Source organism: Petaurus breviceps, unplaced genomic scaffold, assembly GCF_028583685.1.
Source record: "Petaurus breviceps papuanus isolate PSGF00001 unplaced genomic scaffold, PetGlider_PUasm1.0 90804, whole genome shotgun sequence".
NCBI lineage: Eukaryota > Metazoa > Chordata > Mammalia > Diprotodontia > Petauridae > Petaurus > Petaurus breviceps.
Window position 1 is genome coordinate 19657304 of NW_027187348.1, and position 13830 is coordinate 19671133.

The following is a 13830-nucleotide window of genomic DNA, read 5'->3' on the forward strand; positions in this document are numbered from 1 at the left end:
CATGAGCTGGGAGGTCTGGGGCTGCCTTTTTCAATCTGTATGCCCTGCTCTTAGCATAAAGCCTAGGGCCCCAGAAGAACTTATATGCTTTTTCATTCATTCATAGAACATTAGACTTGTAAAAGATGTTGGAGATTATATTCGCAAACGAAAGCACGTGGATTATAGTGGTTTATCTAGGATCCGAGGTAGAAAAACCAAGATTCAAAACTCAAGTCAGGGTCTGACCACGTTACTCATTCCCATAAATTCCAGTGGCCCCCTGTTACTCTCAGAATCAAATAAAATCCTCTGACCTTTAAAGTTGTTCTCTATTGGTTCCTTTCCTGCCTTTCAGTCTTCTTTTGCTTTGCATCCCTCCAGGTAATATCCAGCTACACTGACCTTCTTGCTGTTCTCCTCACACCACACTCTCACAACACGCCGCCCCCCCCCCCCAGGCCTGACTGACCCCCAAGTCTAGAATTCTCTCCCTCCTCACAACTCCACCTTCTAGCTTCCCAGGCTTCCTTCGAGACCCACTCAAAATCTCACCTAGAGCTAGAGTTCTCTCTACTTGCTAGTGTCTACCCTCTGGAGAGAATCTAATTTACACTTGTATGTCTATTGTTATTTGCTCCTGCTCTCCCCAATTAGAATTTGAAGGGATTAACTTGGCCTCTCTTTGTAACCCCTGAGCTCTGGTGGGGATGAGGAGGATAATAATGGTTCTTGATGCTAGGCTTGTGCCTCTATGTCAAAGCAGGAAATAGAGAAAGTGAGATGTTCCAAAATTCATCTGGGAATTTTTATCCACAGGGAATGCAGTGACTCAGTAGTCATTTCTGGGCCCAGAAATTTATCACCTTTTGACAAACAACCTTTCACACTTAGGTAGTCTGGTCCAAGGAAGGCACATTCACAAATAAGTCCTCTGATCAGTACTCAGCTTCATAGGTTTGGAAGATCTTTTAGACCTAATACTTAGCTTTGTAGAACCCAGGGTTAACTTAACAGAAAACAGAATTTTGTTCTATTGTGGAGTCTCTGTTAGCTAAAATACATACTCTTTAAAAAAGAAAATTTCACTTGCAAGTAAGAAAGTGCACAGATTTTCCAACTGCACATTGCATACATTTTTATACCACTCCAGAGGCCGACCACTACTGGTATGAATGCCAATGAAGGAATGATAACAAATAGTTCTGTGACATGCTAGTAAATGTTTAACCACAGACTCTCAGAAAAACAGGCTTACTTTAAACTTTAATCTGCATTATTAACATTTTCCCATCACTTTCTTAGGTTTAGATAATCTACAAAACAGTACATCACACCCTGATTTGTAATGTTTACCAATTTCCAAAGGGGAAGTGTATACATTTTGATCCAGTTCTTGAGCTATTTCCAGCACACCCCTGAGGCAATTGAGGAAGGCATTCCATTGTTTTCTACAATGTGCATTACATTTTGTACCTCTCTTATTTCTACTTTTCCTTTACTCTCTTTAGAGCACTGGGCTAGGAGTAAGGGAAGCCTTGATTTCAAAATTCTATTCTCTCTGACATTTAACTGACTGTGACCTCGGGACAAGATACAACTTCCTTAAGTCTCAATTTATTTATTTGTAAAATGGGGATAATATATGTAGTATAGGGTATTTGTGAGGTTCAAATGATAAAATGCTTTTAAAGCATTCTGCAAACCTTAAAGGGTTGTATAAAGTTTAGTTTGATTCCTTCTCTCTCTTTTCAGAGGCTTAGCCCAGCCAGTGGAATCAGTGTGTTGCAGGGCCCTTACATAGTGAGATGGTTAAAAGGTTGTTGACCCCATAAGCCAGTGTATCCACCTTTCCCATTGTAATTGCTTCATGTTTGAAATTCTGGTCTCAATAGTTATATTGTGGGGCTTATTGATGGTGTGGGGCTTATTGATGGTGCTGAGCTCACAGTTAATATATAATAATAAATGCATGCATAATAAATTATCACTACTAAATAAAGTGCAAAGTGCTTGACCTACTGATAGTGAATTAGTAGCCTAAGTTTCCTATTAGACACTGAACACTATAAATTAGAGAAAGGGCACCTCTAGGCCTTCCACTTAATTTCATACAGCTGGAGGAATTATGTTGTCATACACACACACACACACACACACACACACACACACACAGAGGAAATCATCCTCTTCATGGGTTATTCTGCAGAGGTAAGGTTTTGGACTTGGGATCTGATCTGTTTTTAAATCCCAGCTGTCTGACACTTACTAATTCTGGGACAATGAGCATGTCACTTAACCTGTTTGAGTCTCCTGTTTTTCCCTTGTTTCTAAGGTGGGGGTAATAGCTCTTCCAATACCTACCTGATAGCATTATTGTGAGAGATGTTATATTAGTGTGAGTTGCTATTATTACTGTGTTCAGAGGAGACCTTCTGGACATTTAAGAATAAAGAACAATGACCTGTGAACCAGGGGTTAATCAACTAATGATAAGAAATGATCACTTTTATTAATCAACTGATTTACAATAAGCTATCACTTATTCTAGAGTCCAAGGCTCAAGTGAATTGTTGAAGAATGACTGAAGCAGATTACTTTTTAACACTTGCCCTAGAACCCAATGAGCCTCCTGTTTCTCTACCCAACCTGGCATTCTCCCCCGCTATTGCTTTCTCTGCCTTTCTCACCAGCCTTTCTCTCTTTCCTGTCTCCAGTTGTCTCTTTCATCTACCGTGTTTCCCCGATAATAAGACACTGTCTTATTATTTTTTTGGACAGAAAAACACCAGAGGGCTTATTTTCAGGGGAGGGCTTATTTTAATGAACATTGACAGCAATTTTAATAAACAAGTAAATGTGAACAAAAAAATGTACCTTTATTCAATAAGCAAATCACTGGGGAAGAACAGGATGACACACTCACTGCTGCAGCTCTGATTGGATGCAGCTCGGACTGCAGCGTGTGTTTCACCGGGGGGAAGGGGGGGGGGACGGTGCATACAGAGGGTACCGTAATGTAGCATGTAGCGCAGGGGATCACCTTCACTACAGTAGTGATCTCAATAGGGCTTATTTTCGGGGGAGGGCTTATTTTAGAGGAATCTTACACAGTAAGGGGAGGGCTTATTTTCGGGATAGGTCTTATTATCGGGGAAACACGGGTATGTTACTCTTCCTGTCTTCCCCAGGTGTATGACTAACCCGGCTTTGTTTATGCCCTTTTGGCTCCTCCCTACTTCTGTGAGTGACTGTCTCCTTCTATCCTCCAGTCCTCAAAGTCCTTCCTCCTTTTTCTCTTCTTTCTTTTCCTCCCCTTCTTTCCTCATTTCTCTAAATTCTACTCCTGCCTTAATTGAAAACCATATCCATCATAGAAGATATATTTTCTCTTAGGACTTGTTGTCATTGCTAAATAAAGTTTGGTGTTTCACTTTTTAATTTAAATGTAAGTGAATTTCTGCCTTCAAGAGGCTGACAACTAGAGAAGGGGAATGAATTTTGGCCTTATGAGAAATAGTTGAAGAAACTAGAAATGTTTAGCCTGGAGAAAAAGAAGATATAACCCCTGACTTTCAGAAGCTGAAGTATAGTCACGTGGAAGACAGTTTCAGCTTATTCTGTTTGGCCCCAGAGGATAAACCTAGGTGCACTAGATTGAAGTTGAAGAAAAGATAAATTTAAGAATTGCTAGGTTTAAAGAGAAGATGGTCTAGTCACCTGCAGAGGTCAATAGATTACAGTTTGACAGTGAGAGTGCTCCACTGATATCCTCCGAATCGAGACCAGGAAGGCTTCTGGCACCTTGGGTAGACCCTCACTGTGAACAGTCAGGAATTACACAGGATGTGTTATGACCTGTCTCACTGGTGGGGACTGCCAAGTTTATGAGATCACAGAAAAACTTCCTAGCAAGTAGAGATATTCAAAAGTGGAGTGGGAGGGTTTGGGGAGAGGAGTGCATCTTCTGGTCTTCAAGTAAAAGGCTGGATGACCACTTGTCAAGGATAATGAGAGTATTCTTATTTAGGCACAGTCTGGGAAAGAAGCCCTCTAAGATCCCTTCCAATTCTAATTCTATGAAGAAGGGAGGAAAAATGAAGTTGCCTTTTTAACTTGTAGTTTTTATGTGATTTTTTTTTCCTGTCTTGCATACTTGGTTTAAAAAATAGATTCCCCTATAAATTAATCATATAAAGAAAATTATCTGAAAATGTTTAACCTGGTATAGAGTGAAAAAGGAAATAGAATTCAGATTCATTTCTTTTTTCTTTGCCAATTCTTTTCATATCATTTGAATCTATTAATTGAAGTTGGGTTTAGGGTTATCTTAAGAAGATATTTAGATTTGAATTTCTGTGCTGCATATTTAAGAATAAATAGGTTGAAGAAACAAGGTGGTAGTCTAAAAAAGCACCTTTAGGAATTTTAAAGATTCTTCAATGATGATGATTTTAAAGACTGTCTTCCCATCATGATCAGGCAGGACCCACTCTAGTAGACATGGGAGCTTTGGCCTGCTCCATTTCAACACTAGGCTGATTAATCTTTCCTTAGACCACGTGGTAGTCACCTGGCCCTGGGGGGGGCGGGGCTCAGAATATTAATATTTAAATTAGTGCAGACACCTGATCAGCCACTGTAGTCAGTCCTGAGCGCAGGAGATCCTTCAGTCTCCCCAATAGCAAGGATTACAGGTATTCACCACCATGTCTGTCAGTTATTTTAGGACAATAACAGAAATTTGAAGACTATATTACTGAAGGATCTGAGTGTTTGAAATCAGAATTATTTCTACATAATTGTTTCTGGATATTTTTATATTAACCATCATTTACTAAACATCTGCAAACAAGTGACCCGGATATATTATAGTCATGAAGAATTTTCCAAAATAGAATGTTAGGAGTAACACAATTTTAGAGGTGTTTTAAGGGAAAATAAGTGTTCATTTTATAAGCAAGTAGAAGCCTCAAGTGCCAAAGATGCTGATATAATGCTAGACAAGTGTGTAAAAAACATTATGATCAGCATGATTTAAAGATTCTTTGAAAAACCTAAATGATGATGATATCATTGACAGTGTCATAACCAAAAGCAAATCCTTAGCTAAGGTATTAGTGATTTTATATTTAGGACTATTAATCCTATTTGCCAAAGAAAACATTTAAGTGTCCTAGGTTTCTTGAGCAACTAGGTGGTGCAGTGGGATAGAATGCCCGGTCTAGAGTCAGGAAGACTCCTCTTCATTAGTTGAAATCTGGCCTCAGACTAGCTGTGTGACCCTGGGCAAGTCACTTAACCTTGTTTGCCTCAGTTTCCTCATATGTAAAATGGGCTGGAGAAGGAAATGGCAAACACTCCAGTATCTTTGCCAAGAAAACCCCAAACAAGGTCAGGAAGAGTCAGACAGGCCTGAAGACAATGAACAACAACAAAAGGATTCTGGAACTGGAAGGACTCTTAGACATCATCAGGTCCAATTCCCTCATTTTGTAGATAAAGGAGGAAGGCATGGGAATGTTGGGAGCAAATCAAACACTGAATTTAGCATTTTAGGATCTGGGTTCAAATCTGGTCTCTGATACTTATTAGCTATGTGACCTTGGACTCTAGGTCCAAGTCACTCTAGGCCTCAGTTTCCTCGTCTTTAAAAAGCTAAAGTTAAATTAGGTATATGAGATGGATGTGATCCAATAAGGTCCCTTCCAGAGGGAATGTATGTTCCTAAACTAAGGTCCAGAGAGGTCATGCATCTTAACCAAGGTCACACAGCCAGGAAGCCACGGAACCAAGACTAGCACCCAATCCAAAGCTCTTTCCCAACCTGAAAACTACAAAATACAGCAGTTAACAAGCTACATTTTGTTCAAAAGTGGGAAATTCGATCCGTGGTTAACAATAGTGGTTAACAACAGAAGAGGAACAAACTCAGGGCTCTGTAGGGAACTGGAAGAGGTGTGGTAGGGCAGAGGGAGTTAGCAATTCCCCAAGCCCACAACCATCCACCAGGGAAACAGTGTTAGTATCTGTGAGCAGCTGGGAAGCATTTTGCCCTCAAAATATACTTAAGTTTTCTTCCAGATCAGGCTATTCTAAAGCCTTCCCTGCCCTTAAGTCAAAGTCTATGCCCAGTGTTGAAGACTGACAGCTTAGAGGAAGTATTCTCCCTACCCACCCTCCCTTCCCCCATAGCAAAGGGCATATACACTATCAGCCCCTACTTCCTGACTGATGCAAGAATTCTGAGAAATGAAACAGCAGCCAGGCGCTTTAATTAAGGCAAAAGTTTAATTAATCACTACTTGAGAAACAAGATGGGTGTGAGCAGCCCTAGAACTGTCCTACCAGGCTTCCAACTCCACAGAAAACTGCTACTGCTGCCGTCTCTGCTAACTTCAACAACAGAATGGGCTAGAGGGAGAAAACAAAAACTTAAAACTCCTATGACTCAGTGTCAAAACCCACATTTCTTTAACATGTAAGGGTTTTCAAACTGCTTTTCTCTCAGGCAACCCTGTGAAATAGATAATTGAAGTACTGCTTGTTCTACTATGCAGATAAGGGTCCAGAGACTCTGAGAAACTGACTTACCCAAGGTCATGTCAATACATCAAGGACTTATGATTCCATTGGTATGTGAATATCCTTTAGGAAGCATCTATCTTAACTATATGAAAATATACAGAACTAATAGAATGTCAAAGTTGAACAGGATCACAGGGGGCCGTCAATCAATCAGCCAACAAACATATATTGTGTACTGGGAGATACAAGTGCAGAGAATGTCACAACCTTTACTCAAAGGAGTTTATCTGATGGGGGAGACAATAAGTATATATGTACATTTATAGCATTCATAAATTCAAATATATTCAAAATAGTCAGATACAAGGTAGCTTGGGAGGGATGAAACCAGCAGTTGGGAGGATCAGGAAAGACTTCATGAAGATGGTGCTTAAGCTTCGTCTTAAAGGAATTCTGAGAGGGGGTGCATTCCAGGTATATGGGATGGCTGGTGCAAACACTGACAAACATGTACACAGATGGAAGCAGAAAAAACACCTACCCACGGAAAGAAGCAGCTTCAAAGCACTTGGCCTTTTGAACTAGAAACGTATGCCTTTTATGGACACCAGAAAGGACTTCCAATAGCCATGAAATCAGATTTAGAGATAGAAGGCATTGTAGAGGCCATCGAGCCCAACTTCTTCACTTTATTAGATGAAAAAAACCTGAGAGGTTAAAGAAGTTGCCTGTGTAATTAGTGACTGCATAAGGAAGGATTTGAAATCAGTTTTCTTTGCTCCAAGGCCAGCACCTATGTACTGTGCCACTTGTTTAAGAGTTTACTCTTTGCCATTTTCTGTACACGTGCCTCACTGATCATTGTACTCAAAAACAAAGACTACTCTCCTATGTACCTTGTGGAAAAATATACCCCTGGCTTTTCAGAGGGACACTTTATACCAAAAAAATCACCTTAATAAATATGCATTTCTAAAAGCCCATTGAAATCTGGTCACCTTGTTATCCATGGGATGCATACTTTAAGGGACTTGTGAAAAATATTATTAGAAACTACAGCCTCAAGGTTACCCTCTGAGACCACTGACCATTAGTTTGAGGGGTAATTGGGGAAGTAGCCCCAGACTGGTCACTACTCAAAGAAAAAGGAAAAAACAGGCGCTACCTTCAGAGAGTGTGGGTTCTAACAGAGAGATTAATATGTTATTTAAGTCATCTTGAAAAAAGCCAGGAAATCTTAGAAGCATGTGACCCTGTACCTGTGATGTTATGATTGTTATTTATTTTGCCTTCTGTTAAATAGCTATGTGTAAGATATAATGATACCATTACTGTGAGTGACTTTTTTGTATAAATGGAAACATGCTGAGGAGGCTTGAGAGCTATAATGGTGAGGAGGAGGAAGAAGAAGAAGAAGAGATGAAACATCCCCATATTTTCCCAAAAAGGTTACTCCTAGGATGCTAAGAAAATTTGAATTGTAACTTCATGATGGTAAATCCTTCTCTGGCAGCCCAGACTTGCCATGTTTGTTGTTTTGAAGAATGGGCTTTGTAAAACTTAATATAAATGTGAGCTGTTTTTTATGATGTTATGGCCCTAGAACATAAGCTTTTAAATTTAGAGCTAGAAGGGGCTTTAGCTATCTCCAAGCAGACACCCCTCGCAATTTTATAGTTATATAATCTGAGACCCAAAGAGGTAGATAGACTTACTTAAGTTTTCTCAGTAACAGAATCAAAATTTGAACTCAGGTCTTCAATTTCCTCATCTGTAAAATGAACTGGAAAAATGAAATGGCAGCCAATCTAATATCTTTACTAAGAAAATCCCAAATGGGTCACGAAAAGTCAGACATGACTGAAAGGTCTCAACCACCGCCTCTGACCAGAACAGTGGCCACTGCACCATGTATCGTCTTATTAAGAAGACTGAATCCATTTTATCATGTTCTTCTCAGGACTACATGATGAGACCACTTTAAAATGGTGTCATAATTAGTCTTCTACTTTCAGTAATAAACCTACTTGGAAAAGGAAATACTGAACTCCATTATTGAAGTTACTTTAAGGGTAGCATAGCTTTATCTTTATTTTATCTTCCCTTTTCTATCTAAGTCTATTGCAATAGAAATTTCTCCTTTTTGGGGGAGCATTCTTTCTTTCTGGTAACTCGTTATCCAAAAATGTTAACTTATTTTCCAGTTTTCTACTATAGAATTTTGCTATGACCCTATTCGTTATCAATCACCTATCATTCAATAAAGCTGCAATATAAAACACAGTTGCCTCTGTTACAATTTTTCCCCCTTAGGCCCCAGTTAATTGAGTTCCAGTTAATAAGTTTTACAGTAAATGATAATCCTTTTCACTTTCATGTTCTACTTTCTGGGAATTGTTAAGGTCACTTATTGTTAAAAAGGTATTCATGGAAGTGGAAATGAAACAATCCAACCTATTCTATTTGACATTAGAAAACACTAGTAATGAGGAGAAAACACTAGTAATGAGGTCACAGAAAGAGAAAACTTAAACCATAATTTTGTTAGCATTAAATAAATAATCAATTGAAATATCATTGGGAAACTCCAAAACTCTTGCTTTCATCTTTAAAAAAAAAAAGATTAAAAAATTTTTTTAAATTAAAAAAAAGATTCTCATTAATATTTATTACCATCTGCAACAATTGCTCACTGATCATTACCCCGTTTCTCAGGAAGTCTGAAGCAACAGTTTTTCTTGGAAATATGTAAGCCTTCTTCCATCAGTATCCTTTTTTCCTGACAGGAAACATTCCATTTGGGGCTTCATAACATCATCAGTAAAGTTCTCCATATTATTAATGCTATTATTTAGTGAATTGCAGAAATGACTTTAATGACCAGAAGATATACAAAAGAAAAATAATTTATAAACACAAGACTAACTTACTGGAGGAAGCAGTAGACTTGTCCCTAAAAGAAAAAGGAGAAAAAAAAATTGAAATTAAATAATGACCATTTGGATAACAGCTTATAGAATAATGGAATTGTAAAATGTTAGAGCTAAAAAAAAAAGCAAGAATTCTACCCCTGGACCATTGGAGAGCATTTATGGGAAGCTTTGTCATAAAGAGATCAGTTGAAAGAAATAGTATTGGTTAGCCTGAAGAAGTTGAGCAGTTTTCAAGTATTTAAAGAGTCATCATTAGGAAGAGAGATTGGATTTTTTTCTGCTCAGCACTGGAGGACAGAACTAGGTGGTACTTGCAAGAAGGCAAATTAAAGCTATGTTTAAGAAAATGCTTCTTAATCAGAACTATCCTAAAGTGGAATATAGTACTAAGTAGCAAACGGTTCTCTTATCACTGGACATCTTTGGTCAAAGGCTCATGCATGGATAGCCACTCATTAGGCGTAATGGAAAAAGGATTATTTTTCAAGAATATATTGACTAGATGTCCACTAATATCCCTTCCAACTCTGGAACTCAATTATTCTATGCTTTTGAAATGTGGATACTTTGTGATCTTCATTGCTGGAATGAGATGCTGAAGTTATGAAACTACTTAAGTGTTGAAGTGGAAGGGAATTATTACTGAAGGGAATTCTTAGCTCTTTTCTTGTTCATCCATCTTTTTTATGATATCTTCCACATCACTTCTTGGCAATACATTTTAGCAAATTGGCACCCACAATAATTTCTCCTTTAACCTTTGAGTGGTCTATATATTTGATTATTTAGAGATTATGATATTGCATGATTCATAGCCACATAACATCACTGGAAGAAAACATGAATTCCCCAAAGGATCTGTGATTTTTTCTTAGAGTGGGAAATTTTCCACATGGGAATTCCTTCTACCAATACAGATTACAATCTGTAACTTAGTAGATAAATTCTAGGGCTAGGCACTTGCCTGACAAACATAAAGTCAGTGGCTTATAGTCACATGGCTAGTAAGTGTCAGAAGGGAAATTTCACCCCAGGTCTTCCTGATTCCAAGCCCAACAGTCTATCCATATCCACTATGCAAGACTGTCTCTCATCAAAATTTTGGTATTAAAAATACGGAGTTTTGTTTCATGGAGAGGCATGGAGTCATTGAAACCATTGTGTAGTTTCCCAGTGAAATACAGTTCCCTTTCCTTCTTCAATTTAATTCTGGGCCCAGCTTATTCTCCATCTTCAATGAACAATTTCATGAACTGTTCATCTAATTGCATATAATAGCCCAGACAAAGACTTGCTTCACCCACTTTTATTTTCTGTGTAGATAAGCTGAATTCTTTTCTTTTTCTCTTCCTTCCACTCTTTCCTCCTTCCTTCCTTCCTTTTCTCTTTTTCTTCTTTCTTTCTTTTTTATTGATTTTGGACCATATTTAAGGAGCTCTCCAATGTTTTACTACTTCATGTAAACTACAGTGCCAAACCAAAATCAAAGCATGAGAGGAATTTATTTCTTCAGGGAGTCTCTCTCCATTTTAGATTGTATGCTGGATATTCTCCATGACAGTGAAAACCATTTTTGGCAAGCAAAGATCTCCCTGCGTCACTTGATATTGATAATGAGAAGATCATCAAATAAGGTTATCGTTTTCTTTGAGTTGATCAAAGAATCTCTTATGACCTTATTATGCATACAAAAGATACCTTCCTTATTGGAGAAGATCTCTTTAAGGGTGTAGTTTGCTCTACTGGATGAAATGCTTTCAAAAATAATGAGCAGACAATAAACACAGTGAATTCCATGAATTTTCTGTACTTTTCAGTCAATTGTGTAACTATAAAAATATCATTTCCTGTGGAATATTCTTTAGAAAAGCCTGCCTGTTTCCTTTTTATCTTTTCTTCAAGGATGTCCTTAAATGTGTATATAGATCATTTGCATAAAGGTTTTGTAGAGGTGAGAAAGTTGGCAGATAAATTGGTAGTTTTTGATGTTCTACAAATCGACTTCTTTGGATAGTAATACCATCTAAGATTTATTTTTTTCTCAAAAGAAAGAAAATAAAGACAAGGAGTGCAGCTAGACCAAACCTACCATATACAGAAGAAGTCAATCTGTCAATGCCCCTGAAATTTTGTCATCTCCATCATGGATTTTTTCCATGGATTTTTGTTTTGGCCCAGCTATGCTTCTTGTCTATGTTTTGTTTTTGGTTTGTTGTTGAGGGTGTGTGTATGTGTGTGTGTGTGTGTGTGTGTGTGTGTGTGTGTGTGTGTGCCATTTCCATTTTTTTCTTGATATATATTGGACTCTGTGATGTTACATCTAAACATGGTAGCTCTGGTTATTGATCGTTTATTGTAAAAATGTTGATTCTTTCATTTTGTTTGTTTTCATTGGTTTGTTGATCGAATTCCACTTTCATCTTTAAGTGCTCTTGGGAAAAACTGGCTGAATTGGATCTCATGGCAAACTTTCAGTAAACGTGTTTTCTTCTCACTGCTTATTGCCGTATTTTGAGTCAATACTCATGAGCTTCCAAAATGTTCTCTGTAAGATTTTGCAAATGAGTTTATATATGAGGCAACTAGTGTTGTTCTTTGTTGGTTCTCTGTCCTATTGGCAACCATGTCAGCAATCAAGTTGTATTTGCTGGCCAAAGTGGTTTCTAGGTGATTTGGGCATCCTTGTAGCACTTACTTTACATGGGCTAAAATTCAGTAGAAAAAAGCAATAATACATAATAATGTCTTTTCTTTTATCCATTTCCATTTTCAGTTTCATCTAAATAGCCTGTTTAATTTTGGAAAATCTAATTAGCCACTTGATGAGTAGGGAAGTAACATAATGTATAAGGAAATATGACAACGAAATTTGATAACAAGATCAACTGACAGTCAAAATTTTGAGGTAGAAAGGATAAGGATGGGTCTAATACCTCCCAAATCAGTAAAGACCTAGATCTGGAAATTTCTTCTTCCCCATACTTTATCCTTCTTCCCTAATGCAATGCTTAGGGTCTGTTTAAACACTATTCTCTCTCTCTCTCTCTCTCTCTCTCTCTTTCTCTCTCTCTCTCCTATATGTATATATTTATATCCTTTTATAAAATTTTAATGCATAATTTTAACTATCAGCTGACTGAACATGACTTAAAATATGTATCTCTCTAGTCCTTACCTCTCCTTAAACCTTTAGCTCCACATTCCCAACTGCTAATCAATATCTTCATCTGAATGTTCTACCAGCTCTTCCAAATCAATGTGATCTAAATGGAATTCTGCCTCTTTTTCCCCAAATCTGCAATTTTCCCTTACTTCCCTAGTCATGATAATAGTATCGTCATCTTTACATTCTCCCAGCTTCATAACTTAGCTATTTTCTTTTCTTCACTGCCTACATTCAGTCACTAAATCTTGTCCCTTCTACCTCTACAGTATTGCTCACACCTATCCTCTCCTCTCCATTCACACTGCCACTGCACCTGTTCAAATTTTCCTTATGTCTTTACCTATACTACTGTGAAAATTTCTTGGTATTCCTTTTCCCAATACTAAGAAGATAACTGTATGAATATCAACTTCAAGAAGATTCTCAAAAATATTGGGAAATGATACTGCACATCCAAAGAGATTTTTAAAATATCATATAGTTACCTGAAGAAAGAGAACAACATAGCATATGAAGACAGCTTACTATGTCCTCCATACTAAGTCTTTCCTTATGAACTTAACTCAAATAACTCCAAATTACAAAGAGTATTTAAAGAAATTATCATGCTCAGGAATCAGTCACTCTTCTTTATCCATCTTGGCAAGAGCACGTAGCTCAGAACTTTATGGGCAATCAATGCAATCCTAGAGGGATTCTGACCCTGAGCCCATATTTCACACTATACTGCTTGGCTAGAGGCTCTCAGGTTGCACCCAGTGAATCAATAAGAGAACTGAAATCAAAGAATGGAATAAATCCTCAGTTATTCATCTTTTATTGACTTCCCAGTATATTTTGGAAATAAGACACTAGAATTTGTAGAACTATTTCAGAAGGAGTTGTGGGGTTAGAGGATGAGTAACCATTTATTGCTATCTTAGATTGTCTCCTGGTTTGGCCTCTAGCCTTCCTCTCCTCTCTGACACATCCTCAGGGAACATTTATTCCATATATTCTTATATATGTACATGTCTCCCCCAAGAGGATGTGTGGTCCTTGAGAGTACAGATTCTCTAATTTTTTTTGTATTTAAGTACAGAGTGTCCTGTATAGAGACTAACACATAGTAGGTGCTTAATAAGAACATTGACCTATAAATTTTAGACCATTGTGGCCTCTCTCTTACTTCTAGGACCTCAAAACTACCAGGTGGTTTAAGGTTCCCCGATGACATCCTGTAGC

The 13830-nt window shown here is 37.8% G+C and overlaps 1 long non-coding RNA gene across 1 annotated transcript in view; it reads right to left on the bottom strand.

Annotated features, from left to right (window-relative positions):
• Nucleotides 1-9118: 9118 nt before the first annotated feature.
• The window catches only part of LOC138147744 (uncharacterized), a 15629-nt gene continuing 10917 nt past the window's right edge, over nt 9119-13830 (bottom strand). Inside the window, exon 4 of the long non-coding RNA XR_011164874.1 lies at nt 9119-9460. This is a non-coding gene — a long non-coding RNA (uncharacterized lncRNA). The remainder of the gene's footprint in view (nt 9461-13830) is intronic.